The sequence below is a fragment of the Numida meleagris genome, chromosome Z, assembly GCF_002078875.1.
Source record: "Numida meleagris isolate 19003 breed g44 Domestic line chromosome Z, NumMel1.0, whole genome shotgun sequence".
Classification (NCBI taxonomy): Eukaryota; Metazoa; Chordata; class Aves; order Galliformes; family Numididae; genus Numida; species Numida meleagris.
The window spans coordinates 22,493,814-22,511,465 of record NC_034438.1 but is presented as its reverse complement, the minus strand read 5'-3'; the positions used below and the strand labels follow the sequence as shown (position 1 = coordinate 22,511,465).

The 17,652-nt window shown below is 41.1% G+C and overlaps 1 long non-coding RNA gene across 1 annotated transcript; it reads left to right on the top strand.

Annotated features, from left to right (window-relative positions):
• LOC110389851 lies at window positions 3,155–17,534 on the top strand. Its single transcript, XR_002433409.1, has 3 exons — window positions 3,155–11,674; window positions 12,471–12,571; window positions 13,880–17,534. It is a non-coding gene; the product is annotated as an uncharacterized LOC110389851 (long non-coding RNA).

Sequence of the window (17,652 nt, the reverse complement as noted above, 5' to 3'; positions counted from 1 at the left end):
GGGAAGTGATGCTCAGCTGCCAAGCCATGGTAGAAGACTTCTGCTGGTATGCAGTACAGCACTGTTTTTCCAGCTCTTCATCTGATGTGGAGAACACCAACTCGCCAATGAGGATTCACTCCAAGCTGCCATTGTCAAAGCCCTTTCCCAGCCATCACCCCCAGGGAAACTTGTCTGTGTGTCTTTTAACCACGTGTTACAGATGTGGTAGATCCCTAACCTAAACATCACGCGCATGGAGTTCCAGTTCCTTTTCGCACTTAATTTCCTTTGAAATACTTCCGAAGCTCGTTTGAGACACAGTAGAAGGTTGTACATTGTATTTATTTTCTGGGTGCTCCAGCACACAAAAAGCACAGTTAGGCAATGGCAAGATTTCCCTAAAGCCACTGTCATTCACAGCAACACTGATATTGCACACCACTGTGTTTCATACTGAATGTGTAATAGTAAGCCTCAGTTCTGTTTCACCGGTCCTATTTAAATCTGTACAGACATCATGCAGGCCAAGCATGCTTCTTACCTTTGTAGCTGTCAAGCATTTTGTATCATCGTTGGTCAATTATCTGCCCGTTCATCTCCTGGAAAGTGACCTTGAGTCATTCCATCCATGAGCTAAGGTTCTTCACTGGGAATGTTTCCAAGTTTACTGTTAAATCCAACAGGCATAAGCTTTCATTGAACATAAAAAGAGTATGGCAGATGCTGAGTTACAGAGGCCGTCTCTCAAAAGTTCTGAAATTAATTAATGACTTCAGGAATGAGGCATTGCTCTCCTTTACTAGGGGGCTACCTTCTGCGCTTTGATTTACTTCTTCTTCCATTGAAACTGTTCTTATTTTCACGGTGATCTGGCATCTTTCTCTGGCTGTTCTGTCAGAACTGCCTTTTCCTTGGCCACAGATTCAGAGCAGTTGCTCTGCACGCAACTCAGTGCTAAGTGAGTTAGATCCCAGTGACCTCCTCTCCTTGCTTTCTTCAGACCACCTGCCCCACTGTCAGCAGTGACATTTCTGTTTATTTTTCTGAACTACAGCATTTTCCCCATTTCTTTATGAGCACCAGTAATGAGGTATATATAATGCGTAAAGCTTGATTTTTGGCATATTATTTATTCTCACTTCATTCAGTAGCTGTTTCCATTAACTTCAGGAACACAAGTCAATGCTCTGGAATCTTTACTCTGTTATTGCACTAATCTCTCCCACCGTGTCCCCTCTCCCACATCTTCACACTGTGAAGCTGACTTTTCCCCCCTAGCGATTTGTGTTGGCACTTCAGGCAATGGCATTTCAGCTCCAGCATTCTTTCCAGATCAGGAACAGCAGGAATTTTTCCTTCTGACTGCTTCTGGTAAATTTGTACAAGGTGAAAAGAGAATAGTGTGCGCTCTGAGCTCCCAAACCAGCTCTGATTTACACGTTTAGAGTTACAGGTACAGATAGTCATTTGACAAATAGCATTTTGAAAGTGTAAATATGCTTTTCTTTTTTTTTTAACCCACCTTCTGTCATCCTCAGGCAACAGGCAAACAAAATGTTTGCCTCTCACAGGTGAGAGCTAGATCCCACAGCCTCTGGGTACATTAAGCTGTCAATATTACATTTTGAGATCTGCTGATGAAATGTTGGTAAGAAAGACATCTACCTCTTAGCAAAACATAAGGGGTGGACTCCTTTATCTGAGGTTCCTAGCTGTAGATTACAGTGTTATTTACTGCCTGTGTAGGATAGCATGTGAAATGGGAGTGGGATTTTATTTTGTAAGTCTCAAAGTTGCTCCTACCCCCCGACACTTCCACATGTACGTATTCTGAAGCAACAAGACATATAGGCAAGTTTCCTGATGATTTAGTTTCCCAGTTTTGTATATTTTTGCAGCTGTAGGTTGTTGTCCTGTTGAGAGAGTTGGTAGAGCAGTGGCACATGCACCAGACAGTACTTTTGTCATGTTCTCCTTGTACCAGATAATGAATCTTCTGTTGATAAGTCACCTACACTGCTGTGGCTTTATCAGAGCATGGGACCTCTGGTATTCTTGTAAACAGCATGTCCCTTTGTTTTTACCAGATTTATTGCTTATAGTCGTGTCCTCGGTTATGGATACAGGCCACTTTTTTGAACCTTGCTCTATTGTTTCTTTTCATGTTTTTGCAAGCATGTTTGCATTAACACTTCATCTCAGAAATGTAGTATTTCTGTTACAAATCTCTGCAGCTGTCAGTAGGTATCAGGATAGCTTGAGAGTGGTGACTTCCAGAAGCAACCATATGGTAGACTTTCCTGCTAACTAAATGTACACCCATGTCACATGCTAATGCCAATACAGCCCTCTTCTGTTTTCACAAAATACTGAGAAGCATTTTATATTCCTTAAGAAGCCATACAATCCTGATACATGTAGAAGGTGCTAGGTCTGGAGGAGGATAGCATCCTCTAAAAAGTTGTCAAAAATTAATTTGGAGGAGTATCCTATTAGTAAGCCACAGTTCTTGCTGGTCCACTTGCTGTGAAAATCCAAAACTGGCTTCTCTGCTGTGGCTTCAGCCACAATATGAAGCAGACATGACTGCCTTTGAGATGAGACATGCCTGGGTTGAAACGAACAAAACTCATTTCACATACGTACATAAGCCAGCTGTCCCTAGAGGGATAGGCACACTGGGCCATATGATGTCTCCAGCTTGAGAGAGGAATGCAATCATTTTCAGCAAACAGAAACGCTGGAGTACTGCAGTGAGTGGTAATACTTTCAATCTGTTAGCAGATCTTTCTCCATTCCTTAAGAAGATCCCCATTTTTGATCTTCTGCTTTAAGCTTTTGGGAATTGTCACTGGGCCTCTCTTCATCTAAAAGCTGTTCCATTTTTGCTGGTATGTGTGTAAAAGCATATTTCTTGAACACTGAGCTCAAAAGATCTCATCTATAAGCTGTCAAGCTTCCAGAGAGTGTCATGGTGAAGTCCTTGTGAGACATATACTCCAAAGACCTTACATGAAAGATACCTGTTTTCTTTTACTATGGATAAAAGTTGTAGAAGAAGTACTCTGACATTAAATATAGAGTAAGGAAATCAATTGCCTGCAAAAAGTTTCTAGAAGTGTAGTTATTTTATTGTTTTATACAAAAGCATATTATCTTTATTAGCTGTAAATACAAAATTAGAATCATCTGCAGGATTTCACAGTAATTCATTTAATTTCCTGTTTTCTGTGTTATTTGACTTCTGTAGTACGACTGTTAAGAGAGGGAAAAAGTATCAACTGTTTTTCTTTGAAGATGGTACAGGAAGCTCAGGAAACTTAAATTTCAAAGATTTGCCAGTTCATAAGGGGAATATATTTTACTCAATCCATCTACATTCCAAGTAGTGAACTGACTCTTAACAAAGCCATGGTGACCAACAGCCACAGTCTGATTTTTTTTTTTTAAAGGAAAGAAATAATGTTCTTTCCGTATGTTGAGGGCCAGGAAAAAAACAATATGTGAGACGATTGTGTAACAGTTTCAGAAAGTAGGCACCTGCTACCTTCAGTGCATCAAAATAGTTGAGGTTTTACCTCTTCCCCTGCCACTTGCTCCCAGTCCTACCTTCACCGCAATGTAAAGATCAGGTCTTCACCAGTGAGTTTTATCAAAGCACTGCAACAGTTTTTCTTCCCCCACCCCAGCTCTAGAGCCAGAAACCTTCATTGCAAGGAAGTACAAGTATGTTGCTAGGGAGCAGTGAAGCCATCGTGTCAGGTTTGGCCTCTGAAATACACGAAAGGGCTTTAGCTTGCAGAGAACTTCAGCAGTTCTGCCATGTCCATGTGGAGTTCTTGGGGCCTGTACAAAACATAGTCTCACCCCATATAATGTGAAATTGGGATTCCAGTAACATGCCTTCCTCTGGCTTCTGGAATGCCTCAAAAAGGAGGCAATATAAATTCAGTAAGATGGACAGGACATAAACTAATCCTGATGGAAACATTCATATCGATTTCCCTTAAGGGCTGGATCAATTAGATGTCCATGATACACGTGACTTTATTTCTGCATTACCTGGCACCAGGGTCTCATAACACTCACAGTTTTGTGATCCACGTTTCAGAGTTCGGAGGTAAGAGTATGAGCACCATTTTGCAAATGTCATTCAGCTCCCCTCCATCTGCAGAACAGTTTCAGCAATCATCCTCTCTAAGTAAAGAAAACCTTTCAGGAGCTAAGTCAGGTATTACTCATTATTATCACAACTTGGGATGTGAAGGAAAGCCCTAGCTGCCCTTTTCAACAAATGCCAAACTCTTAGTCAAAACACATCCTTTCAGTGTGGGCCTTGTCTTTGATCTTGGGGAAGAAAAGCAGCCAAAGAATAGGAAGTCTCCTCAGAGAACAGCTGTTATCTAACCTCAAAGACAAAAGCTTCAGAAAGGCATTAATGAGCTCATTAGCAAATAAATTGCATGCAGCTACAGACAATAGCAATATCTGATTTCAGGAACTGAAACCATTTTATTCCTCTCTTATTTGTAGGCCAGATCCCTTGAGCTGTCTACCACTCTACAAGGCATCCAGGGCCTTCTAGGACCAAGCTGTAATTGTATGGCCGAAGCATAGACCTAGCACATGCCGATGAAATATAATTTCAAGAAAGTTGCTAGACTGAGTCAGATAAGATACAAGCGTCTCAGTACTGAAAACCCAAAAGAAATACTGTGACAGAGTCGGAGAGTTTCTAAAACTTGGAGAAGAGTCCTGAGTTCATTTCTGCTTGTGTTGGAACTGACCAGCTGGAAAACCAGCCCTCCCAGTTTTAGTTTCCATGGTGGTGGGACCACCACAGCATTGCAAAGAGGTCCCAGGAATTAAATATTCTCCATATTAAGAGTATAGCGACATACTTCTGATTGAGTTTGTCACACTTCAACATCTGGCCATTTAATCCAATTATACCATTTTCTGCCAGCATGATGGAACTTAATATCCTATATCTGTGTCCCTGCAAGTACTCTTAAGCAGTTATCAACGAACATCCAAGCCACTTGTTTTTGTTGAACTGCACAGATTGAGCTCCCACAGTCCTTTACTAGAAAGCATATTTTGATCTATTAATAATTTGCTGATTCTGCTATGACAGCCCCTAGTTCACCAGCATCTTTCTTGAACTGTGGGCATCAGGAAACAACTGAGCAGTCCAGGATTTGCACTGACATCAAGCAGACATGCAGCAACATCCTTGCAACTGATTGTAGAAGAATTTTCACATTCTCCTTTTGCCTTTGTGGGTCCCGTGTCCCACAGGGAATTCACAGTCACCCAGGTATCTGTTGAACCCCTCATCCTTCCTAGAACTGCTGGGATGAGCTCCCCTATCCTGCAAGCCTACGCTCTACACTGCATTCTTCAATGGATCATTTGCCATTTATCTGCATTCTAATGTAGTCTGCTTACCCTACACAGCCAGCATGTCTACATATCTTTATTTTGCACTCCTTTCCATTTGGGAGTATTTTTTACCATCTGTGCTGCTAACAGGCAGTGTGATAAATACAAAAAAAGTATCAGTTATTCAGTCCAGGAACAGCAGGGAGAGTGACTACTCTTCAGCTCCCTCCTTTCCTCCTTTCTTTTGCTGTCTCTAGTAGCTGCTGCCATTTTGGCTGAACATAAGGACTATTACAAAAGAGGACAGAGCATGGCAATGCAAATTGAGAAAACAGTACTCTGGATCACATCAAATGTGGACACAAGCATATGGAATCTGCTCCAGAGCCTCTCCCCCGCACTCACCTCTGTGAAGACCATGAGGGAGGCTATGGATGGACATGGGAATGGTGGCATTAGCCAACTGCAGCATTTCAGTTTCCTTCCTCCGCAGCCACACAGGAACACCTAAGGTCATTTTAAGCTATCAGATTATCCCCGGCAGCCCAGTATAACATGGCCTAAACACTGCCGTGCTCATCCAGGCTTACTAGCAGGCTCTACATTGCTATTGCTGTGCTCACAACATCCAAGCCCATCCCTGCAACTGGCATGCTCTCAACTGTATATTAAATATTCAAAGGACATTCCAAATTGAGTAATGTTTTGTTTTCAAAGGTGCGAAACATCTTGCAGAATTAGAGCCTGTGTGATATACATCTATGTATTTTTTTCATTTGCCTTTTTTCTAACAAAGGAATTAATGTCTGCATGAATATAAGAATTACAGAAAGCAGAACCAGTTGTGTGAACTCGCTCAAGTCTCTTCAGTTTTCAGAGAGTTGGAGACTGTTATATTCTTATCAGAATTCTTCCAAAAGCCATCTTTGCTTTGCTTCTTTCAGAAAGCTACTACCCCTGTGTGCTTAAAATGATCCCATGGATGTGTTGTTCATCTGAGCTAATTAAAGCCTGTAGACTAACAGGCACATTTTGCTCCTCCTCAACAAATGCTGAAGAAGAGTTATATGCAAACATGTGTAAGAAATTTTGGGGTTATATTATGATAGCTTCATCTGCGTAAAAGGGATAGCTCTGAGCTGGTACACAATGCAAACTAATTTTAAACATTGTTTTTTATTTTGATTTCTCCACAATAACAATTTAAATTACAGGAAGTGCGAAGGAGTAACACTTTTAAAAATCTTTTTAGTCCTACAGAAATGTTAATATTTAATAGGTCAATGTTAACAATTGTTTTATTAACTCTTCCAAATATTTTCTGCCCAGCTCTTGCCATAGGATTTTTTTTTAAATTAAAATCTCTTGCAGATACATTTGAAGAATGCTGGCCAGGCATTTATTGTATCTCGACCTTCAAAATCTCCATTGACTGGCTGACTAGATGCATGGCTTTGAAAACTCTTCTTATTCTGTGTAATGATCTATTGAGTAAGCAAATAAAATAACTGAGAAATCTAGTCTGGAAAGTGTATCCTTATGAACTATTCTCATTTTTCACGCCTGTCACTGCCTTCATAGAATACTAATGTAAGATTGCAACAGTTTGAGAGGAAATACATGTGAGGCTATTTTAACAGACAAGCCCAGAATGCTGCACAGCCACATTTCTGTTGAGATTTATGAAAACTGCTCCTTAATTTTTCTTGTGTTTAGATACTGGCCTGCCTACAATCATGTATCTATCTGCTGTTATCTACAGTTTGCCCTGTGGGCTGCAGTCCCTTTCAAAAGTAAAGTGCTGTTCTCTATGTGGAGCATGGATCAGCAAAGGCTGTTCTCATTGTTTATATAAAGACCAAACTGAAATGAAATGTCTGTGTAACAAATCAGATTTATAGGCAGGTGGATAAGCTAGGCAAATAGATGAACTGGATAGTGATACAGTCCCAGCTGACATATGTTGAATCAATATTAAAATAGCTGTGTTAAACCACAAGGTTTTTACACTGTATATGCTGACAGGAGATAATGGGTGGAAAATGAAAGTAAGCATTTTTCAAAGCAAGCTAATGAGACAGTTTCTTCAATGATGATCTCAATAAGACAAAGACATTGTATGCTGAAGCAGACAGCACTCTCTATTTAAGAACACACAGTAGTGGTGCAGGTCTTCCAGGTTATCCTGTAAATCTGGAATGACAGGTAAAAAGCATTGGATGAAGGGAGGCTAATGCACAGAAAATCCTGTTGCTTCCAGTGCTGAGAGTAACTGCTGTGGTTAGAGGTGGTTTTCCCTCTGCCCTGGCTGAATGTCAAGGGTTGAGAGAGGGGGATTGAAAGAGGTGCCCCAGTACAGACAGGGTTGCTTGGCACCAGGTGTGGGAGGGAGATGCGCTGCCACGTAACAATGCCGATACCACTACAAGCTCTTACCTATCTGGGGAAAGTATCTCATTGTCTTAGTTTCAGCTGGGACAGAACTGTTTTCTTCAGAGAGTCTGGTATGATGCTATGTTTTGATTCTGGGAGAAAAACAATGTTGATAACACACCAATGTTTATAGCTGCTGGCAAGCAGTGTTATACAGAGCCATTCTCAGGAAAGGGCCCAGGGAGCTGGAAGGGAACGGAATTAGAATAGCTGACTTAAATTGGCCAAAAGGATATTCCATACCATATGACATCAAGCAGAAGGAGTTTTGAAGGGGATGGGAGTTCATCTGGCTCTCTTCCACTGCTGAGCATCAGTTGGGGGTGATGAGCAATTGCTTGTGCATCACTTGTTATATACACTCATATATAGTTATTGTCACAGCTTTAATCCTTTTCCTCTTCTCTATCTTAGTAAATAGTTTTACCTCAACCCACGAGTTCTACTTTTTTTTTCCCCGATTCTCTCCCCCATCTCACTGGGAAGCAGAGGGAGTGAATGGCTACGTGGTTCTGAGCCACCTGCTGGGTTAAACCACAACACTCTTCTAATGAGAATCTCCTGCTGGTACTATATTATTCACAACGTCTGCAAGGCTGGGGTCCTTTTGCACTAGGCTGTAGCAAATTACAGTCCCAGGGATTTACGGCCCTCTCCTGTTGTCCTCAAGAGCAACTGTCTGGTGTCAGTAGGAATGGTAGCATATTTTGCCATATCAAAGCATGATGTCCTTTGTTGTACAGCTCTCTGGTAGTAATGCATTGCCTGAAACTTGTTGTCAGTAAGGTAGGACAAATCTGTGATGAGAAATAATGTAATCAGTGGCTATGCTAAGGTAAAATTAAAAGCTAAGGGGCAGAGCAAGAAGCAGTAGATATCTGAAGATAACCTTAAAATATTGTGAATGCTTTTCCATTGGCTTAATAGGACATATTGAATATCACATTTTTTCTAGGGTAAAAAAAAGAAATAGAAAAAAAAAACACAGGAACAAACAAAATACAATAAGCCATAGGTCATAATGAATAGTTATTTTGATTTGTAGTGCACAAGCAGAATTTGTTATCCATCATCTTAACCACACAAATCCAACACTGGGCAAGTTATTCCCCATTTTCCCTTGCCCCAGGAACAGAAATCAGATTTAAAAACAGACCCACATTGCCATTTAGGTATTCTACAGACATCTGGTGGTGATCAGAGGCCTCTGTGCCAGTTAGTCCAGCTCATAGTTGGATTAGTTCTAAGGAAAATAAATATCTTCCACGGCTATTGGACTGTTGAATGCAGGAAGCTGGCTGGGAACAAGGAATATTCTTATTAAATTATCTCCTGTGTTATCAGCTGGCTGTGCCACACAAAAGGGACAAATGTCACAATGCCGTGGCTCTAGAAGAGTGTGGTGGCTTCAGATGCCTTCATGTGGGCTTAAGCATTCAGCAAGTGGCACACCACAGAGCAATTGATAGTGCAGAAACCACTCCTCCTGCACACCATTATGCTTATGTAACCTTTCTACACCACAGCACTGCAGAGTCTGGAGATAATTCTGGATCTAAGAAAATCGGGGAGACTTAGGAAGACCAAAACAGAGCTCAGTGCATGAAGGACAATCATCACCCACAGGAGAAGCAGATTTCTGAGGCCAGCCAGAGAGAAGATTACTATGCTTGAAAGAGCCAAGCCTGCAGTGGATGAACTTGAATGCTGAGCTATGAGAACTACCTACCTACAGCTGCCAGATTTGAATATCTTCTCTGGATTACACATCTTGGAGCAAAACATCTGAATGAGCAGAGAAGATGGGATCTCCACACTGTGCAGTTATCAACAGTTATCTCAAAGGTGCTTTAGTACTGCTAAAGCAAAAGCTTAAGATCAACTTTGTGAAATGCTGAGGATTTCTCAGATCTGTTTTTATTCTGTTAGGGTAGAATGAATACAGGGGTGGACTTGAAAGGCCTTCTTAGTTTACAGTGTCAGTCTTAGTCCCTGTATGACCTTCTAGAAAGAAGCTCAGAGTTGCTACAGATGATGTAAAATGTCCACATGACAGCAAATGAAGTAAAAAAGCAGCTGAGTATTTAGATGAGGTGGAAGAAAATGGGGAATTACTGTTGACTTTGCTGAGGTAGCCACCTGGGACTTCATCTAGACAATAAGCAATGCCAAGAGGAAATTTCAGCAGAAGAGGCATGCACTCACTTTCTCAAGGCATCTTGATTATGTGACAATATGAGACTACTATTTTTCAGTCTATTTCACACTGGGGAAGCTCTTTAGTACAGTACAGACAAATAAGGTACAGCATGCAGAGTCAGTGAGAAATCCAAGCATAACTGAGAGAAGGACATAGACTAATGTAGGTGACTTACTGTGCACAGGTGTATGTTTGTCTTCCTATTACAATTTCCAAACTGTGAGGTCATGAAACAGCTGGTTAACTCAAGAGGTGAAAATACTTAAATGCTGGTGTTGATCAAAAAGATTGTCATGTAGCCTTGTTGACTGAGGAGGCTCTTTGTGCCTTGTAAAATCTTAAGACTTTTATTTTTGACTGTGTCTATGCAGGGTTTTAACAACATGAGAGCTAATTAGAAGCAAATATGGATATTTTCTCCATCTGCTCATATTTTAAAAACACAGTTCTTCAAGCCAAGCATGCTGAATTTGCAGTAGGTTTTACTCTCTGCTAGGTACAGTACAATTTGGCTAAAGCCCTAGGGAGAAGGTATGCAGGAGGCAGTGAAATTGATATAGCACTGATCTCGAAGCCCAGTGCTCCTTACAGCAAGATGAATGGCAGGTTAAATCCTGCTATTGCAAGGGTGGAAATTGAGCATCTCTGCTGCAGGAGGGAATGGGGAGCTCTCAGCTGGGGACGACAGGATGCAGGGGGTACAGGAAGAGGACTAATGCAGGGCTCTGCAGTCACAGCCAGGCAGGACAGGACACCACCAGGAGATCTGCCACCTCACCTTCTTCTGCTGCCAAAGGACTTGCTAGTGCCATGTTTTATAAACTCTCTGCAATGGCATCCAAAGCAGCCCTGACTTAAACAGGAGTATTTCCTTTTCCTTAGTTCAGCATCCTATTAGGTTAACTAGACTGGAAAGATAGTATTGTCCTGACAAATACAGACCTGTATTTCTGTAAGAGCAATGATAAGGGTTTATAATGCAAAGGCATATACTTAAGATCACCTCATAAAAACACTTTGGTTCCCTTTTCAGTTAGTGTTAACTTTCCAGAATTTTTTAAATTGCTGATGTTCGAGAAGTATGATGCTCTTGCCCGAGGCAGGGACACAGCTGAATGGTTTTGTTTAGGAGGAAGCAAAGGGTTTTTGTCAGAAAATGCTGAGTGTTTATACAACAGTCAGCCCTGCTCAGATTGCACATCTGGTTTTTCAGATACTGGCAGAAATGCTGTCATAACATCAAAATTTTGTCCCAAGGAAAAAAAAAATACAAGCCCCAAAGCTAGTCATTACCCCCATCTGGAGGAAAGCAGCTGCCTGAACCAATCAACTTTTCTGAGGTCAGGAGTCCCTTCCAATCCAGACCTGTGCAGCTTTGTTCATATGTAGGGCATGGCACAGATCACTGCAAACTTGAGAGTCTCCAGAGTGTGAGGAAGTGATCAGGTAGACAGCAAGGAATTGAAAATATTGGCTGGGAGAACCTGGAGAGCCAGGGACTGTCAGCTTCAGTTGTGATGTCATTTGTGGCTTAACTAGGTAACGAGTAAGCAAGCATTGCTGCCAGTAAATAACAAGAAATAACTTCTAATTGCTCTCAAAGATCTCTGGTTTCCAAAGGATTTCAGCGGCAGGGGAGCTTCTGTGTTCCCCAAGCAGATGTCTTTGTACTTGGTAAATTCTTCTCTATTTCTTTTCTTAACCATTCCCTTATTGTATTTTTTCCACTCTTTTTGAGCCTACAGGCTGGCACAGCAGTAGTGTTTATTATTTCCCACCAAAGCACAGTTATCGTCATGGGAGTTTGAGCCCATGATCCTGCAGGCATTTGCCAAACTTTGCTGTGTTGCAGACTGTTTTGCCTGGAAAAAAAAATCATGAGGCCCACAGACTAGTGTTAAATGCTTATTTGCCACTCAGACATTCCTCAGTCTACATAAAAAAGGATGACTACGGATGCTGGTTGGTCTCCTGTCAGAGGCCTGGTCTGGGGAGGATGAAAATCCTTCTCAGTCAGTCAGAACAGCAACAGCTGAAGAGAGTCAAAGGAAGAAAAAGTCTAAAACTCCCAATCTAATGATCCAATCTAATAATCCATGAAATGCATCCTCCTGTAACTCACCAGGTTACACATGCCTCTCTGACACCACAGGCACTTTCAAATGATGGAGCTGAGCCCTGCAATGAGCAATGCATGTTCTATGCACAAACCAGCCAAAATTCAGTAGGCAGCTCGGTCAGTGCTGGGTTAACTGGGGCATTTCTGGGAACAGCTCAGAAAAAGATCAATTGTTCATCTGATATCCAACTGGGATGACACACTTCCTAAGGAAAACATGTTGCAGCAATTTGTGTGCTTTCAGAGGCCCTCACCAGGGTCATGCATGGACTGAAACATGAACCTTGCTATTTTTTTGCCTCTGTGCTGTCTTGAAAGTGATCTCTTTTCTACTTGACTTAACATTTTTAGAAGTTGGGAGGCAAACTGAGAAGCTGGAAGACTGTAGGAGAGACAGGGGTCAGAGATGCTGCTTTCATTCCCCAGGAGAAAGTCTACAGAACAGCGCAAGAGTGAGTGAAGCCAATGAATTTTAGTTACGTCTTTGTGCATGTTATCATTCACGCTTGTTTTGAAATACTGTGTGGCAGGACAGGCTGGCCACTGCTCTGAAAGAACAGCTGTGCAGATTGGAGGCTCAGTCTCACAGAGGTGCATGCGATGGCTCGGTGGCCTGAACTCCAATAGGAGGGACTCACAGCCTGGCTTGCAGCTGTGTGCACAGGAATAGCCTATAATTAAGCACTGAGCCCAAGCCTTGCTTTCCCTGTGAGCCACCTCCAGACCTTATCCATACCTCAGCTCCCCTGTGCTTGCAGTGTGTGTCTTGTGGCGCTCAACCACACACAGAGTACAAGCCTACTGCCTGTGTGTCCTGTCATGGCTATCATTTAGGTTTTTCCACTGCTGGTGGGACAACAAATTTAGAATAGATGTCAAATGAAGATGAACTAATATCCGAGAGACAAAGCAACAGTATCTAAAAACCCACACTGCAAATTATTTTAGCTGTGTCTTAGAGGCACCTCACAAAGTTGGCAGACTGGACATAGACATACTGGACTAGAAATTTCAGTCCTTGTGGTTTCCAGGGTGACCTTTGTGACCACAAGGGGGTAACGTAAGCAACTCATGGAAAGCAACTGAGGAGTTCTGGTCGGCAAGAAGTTGAACTGAGGGCCAGCCATTAATATTTACCTCTGCAAATTTTTCATGCTGCTTCAGCTGGCTACAGAACTATTTTGCATGTTCAAATCTGATTTAAATAGTTCTTCATACACTTGAATAATTCCTTTATTTCTCTCTTGAGTAGTAAGTGAAAGGATGTGATGTAGCATATACTCAGATTGACTTCAGTGGAAGCTATTACCATCACTACTGAATAAACTACTGTCAAAACTGAACAAATCCATTTTTAAGGGAACAAGCCTGAAAAAAATTTTATTTGCAAAACTTAGCATAGTCCTTATGGTGTCCTACTCAACATACCACCAGATCATGACAGAAATCTATAGCAACTCCTATACTTTGTTAACAGTAAATGGGTAGTTCTTGAAAAAGTTACTTGTGCTCATGCTTACTGTGAAATGTGATATCTCTTCCCTGAAGAAAAGCCAGTGAAACACGTAACTTAGTCTCTGCAACAGCATCCAGAACTCATTCTAGATGCCTGTATTTTTCTGATACCCTGAGAGGCTCCTTCTAAGCTACCTCAGTTCCTTCATTTCACCAAGTAAACTTTTTTCTTCTATTCCAGTTGTTCAAATTCATTCACCACCCTCTGCTCAAAACTATTTATCTTTTTTCCTCCCACTTTTCAGAACTGTCATGGTTATCATCTCAGCAATGTGTAATAGATTCTGAAGATCTGATGTCATCTTGCCTGGCATATGTTACTCCCGCAAATAAGCTGTTGTGCTGAATAATGTACCATCTGTATATTTCGAAGGTCCTCCTAGAATTGTGAAGACATATCACATCATGCTTTAATGGTGTGCTGCACGAACCAGGATTTTTGTCCTTTAGTGTACAGCTTCCAAATCTGATGCTACCAACTGAAATAAAATCCTCAGCTCACCTTCTCTTCTCTAGAGCACACTGCTCTCCTTATCAAACCCTGAAAATATGTGCTGGGAAAAGCCTACTGCAATGATCAGTTGAAGAAAGAAATTGTGCTTGCTTGTATACGCCCACATGTGCTGTAACACTTGAGGTGGGTTTTTTTAAGTGATGTTTTTGCTTGCATGTGGTGCTTGAGGGTGTAGGACAGGTTGGTAGGTTAAGTAGGAAGAAAATGCAGCAGCGAGTTTCAGCGAGTTTCAGCCTTCCACAGGAAACTCACCAGAAAGAGATTAAAACTCCAAATGGTCTTCTTGTAGGGGTTCAAATGTCACTCAAAGAAAGCCTCCCTCAGAATACTGTGCAGAACTAGATCACATCACAAAAAAGGATGTGGAACCACTACCTTTGAGGCCTTTGAGTCATCAGCAACAGGCCTTCTTTGAGTGAGGAGACAGACAAGACATCTCTGACAGCCACTTCTAGCCAGCACTATGGTGATGCTGTGTGCTGGAAGAGTCTGACTCCCATGGTCCTGCAGGGTGCAGCCCATGGCCTGGGAGGGAGGAGGGAAGGAAAGAGTGTCCAGAGTACAAAGGGTAGTACCACAGTTCTCCTGTTCCCCATTTAGGTAATGATCTCTCCACCTCTTAGAGAAACTTGTGTAACATCTTTTCCTGAAGAAATGCAATAATGAGGGCACATAAAAAAGTGCTCTCCAATTACTAGTGAACAGGAGGATCAGCTATAATGAACCGCTTTCACTTTTCAGCTTTAATCCTCTTGCATGCATGTTACCTGCATTGTGTGTTTAACTGATTCAATTTTAAAGACTTCCTAGCTATTACACTGAAGTTTGATCACCATTGTGGTTTCTGGTGTAGAGTTAGCAAAACATTATTTTTTTCTGGATCTCATTTGGGAAAACACTGTGAACAGATGGTTTACTATCCAGGTTTTACAAGTGATTCAAACAGGAGCAGGCACCCTGCATGCTGCAAACATTTACAGAGGTTAAGCATAATCAATCCCTGCTAGTCCCTGCCAGCTGCATTAATTATGTTAGTGGTGAGTATGGGGAAAGAGCCTAAGGAAATATAGTTTTATGAACATATTACATTATTTTATGCAGTATTTATAATTGCAGCTGAAGAGCTGACATAGATGAAAGAGTCTCATGTCTAGAGCAGAGAATTTAATTTTCATGTTAGATTATTTACTGATACTGGTGACTATCAAAATAAATTTTTTGTTTCATTTTACCCTGCAATGGGAAGGGCTTTTACAACAGTTGCTGGTGAGAGGTACTTTATTTGGAATGTTTTTTATTATTTCTGATCAATTAGTAGAGAGGGAGAAGTAATGGCAAGATTTTGTTTGCACAGTAGTTCTCTGGGGCAACTGAAAAGATAGTTTTAGTATTCTTACTTTGGCCCTACACCAGCTGAACTTTATCTATCTCTGCTCAGTCTCCTTGAGCAAGACTCTGAGAGATATACTGTTCAAGATTTATAAAGCACAACGCCTGTTTGCTGATAAGAAAAATTAGGACTCATCTTCGACTACACCTGAAGTGCAAGCCAACAAGAAGGTCTGTCTTTGTTCAACAATTTATAGTGTATTTGTTTTCTAGTTACAGTTTTCAAGTTCAGTAAGAGCTGTACATTGGCAGAGATCAACAGCCAGGAGAACGTGCAGCCTGGTAATTTTCTTGCATGCTTGTTCAAAGTGAAATGTCTAATGAGTTGCACACTTTCCCTCACAGGGGAAATATTTCCATTGCTGAAAATATTGAAGAGCTTTATTCTCAGTCTATTAAAATCAATATAATGATTCATTTACTAGCCCAAACAGAGCTGTGCAAAAATCACTACTACTCATGAATATATAAGGTATAAGCTCTATTCACTAGTCTATAGGGAAACTGACCTGCAGGAAAAGATTTCATGTTAAATAAATGCCACTAAGAGCACCCATGCTATAAATGGAGTTATAAAGTCAGAATTTGATTTTGTCACACAATCTTTACAGTGCATTTTTTAAATTTAGCCATGGGTGTTAGTGCCTATAAAATGTTCTATGGGTGGCATATGGATAATTTATAGAGTTAGTGGTTCAGGAGGAAATACGTTTTTTTTCTAAGGCAGTACCCTTTGGTTTACTTCTAGGACATAAAACCCATGGCCTGATCAGCTGGCCCCATCTACATATAAAAGTGGATCTTTGTTTAACATGCACTGAATTTTAATATGACTGAAAACATGACTTCTGGAATCTGAAGAGAAGCAGAGTGCGATAATTGCTTGTATTATGACAGCCAGCATTTTGTTTCCTGGGAAAATTTGCAGCCACCGTGCTCAAGGCTTGCTGAGAACTCAGAATAGTTGTTATGACAAGGCATCATCAGGATTGGCACTTCCACAGCAACCAAAGTTCTGCTGTTCTTTCCAAAGCCTTAAATACTTTTAAATATCTTCTGGGGAAAAAAAAAAAAAAAACAAAAAAAAAACCTACCACCACAACAAAAAAACACAGCTCTGCCTCATGCACTTGACTTCTCAGAGAAGTCACAAATATGTTCAGTTTTGGATGAAGGAAGAGGTTTGGAAAGGAAGGAAAATAAAATTCACTTATCCTCTAGAAAAACTAATTTCATTTGAAGAAATTAAAAGGACAAGTATTAACTTATTATGAAGTAACAAGATAAATGCTTCCATCAAGACATAATCCTTTTATTTCTTTGCCTGAATCACTTTGTCAGCAGCCCTGGGTAATTCTTACCATTAAATATTCTTGAGAAAAGAATTAATGTACCAATTCAATAGAGAACAAATGGTTTAGAATGCATACCTGTGCCACAGTTCTGGCCTGGTTCAGCCCTTTTAAGCAATCAAACAAAATTTCAACTGTCCAGTACTCACAGTACCTTTGCTTTGTGCTGAGGTATTTGAATAAAAATAACACTTTTAACACAAAGTGCTATAGCACACCTTGGAAAACATGGACACTGGCATTACATCTAGTTTGACTTTTAGAGGTGAGCAGGTCCTCGTGCAGGATTCTTTCTTCATATTTACAGCTCCCAGAATGGTAGCCCTCTTTAGCCCTTGCATTGTAATTTCTGTGTAGCAATAGTGCATGCTAGTTCAGTGTATACAGTTCAGATAGGGTTAAAGTGATTCCACCAGCAGCTAGGCCCTCTGTGGGCTCCATGCAAGTCAGTCTCCCAGGTGCTGCAGCTGCACATCATGCTAGGAGACAGAGAAGTCAACCTCAGGAAAACCTTCTCACAGTACCGGGCTGATAGCTCCTTTGGCTCAGAAAGATGTAACCAAGCACAAAAGACTGTTCTTTGTCCTGTTTCAATGTAAAAGCACATTATAGAAGAGGTTTTAAAACACAAATACAGTGTAGGGTAGTCCTTAGTGCCTATTGTTTTGTAAGAGTAATACCATGAACCGCAGCTGCAAACAATGATATTGTCCCTTCCAGAAATCCTCTCCTCAAGGTTTGTGCCTGATGTCAAAACTCATAT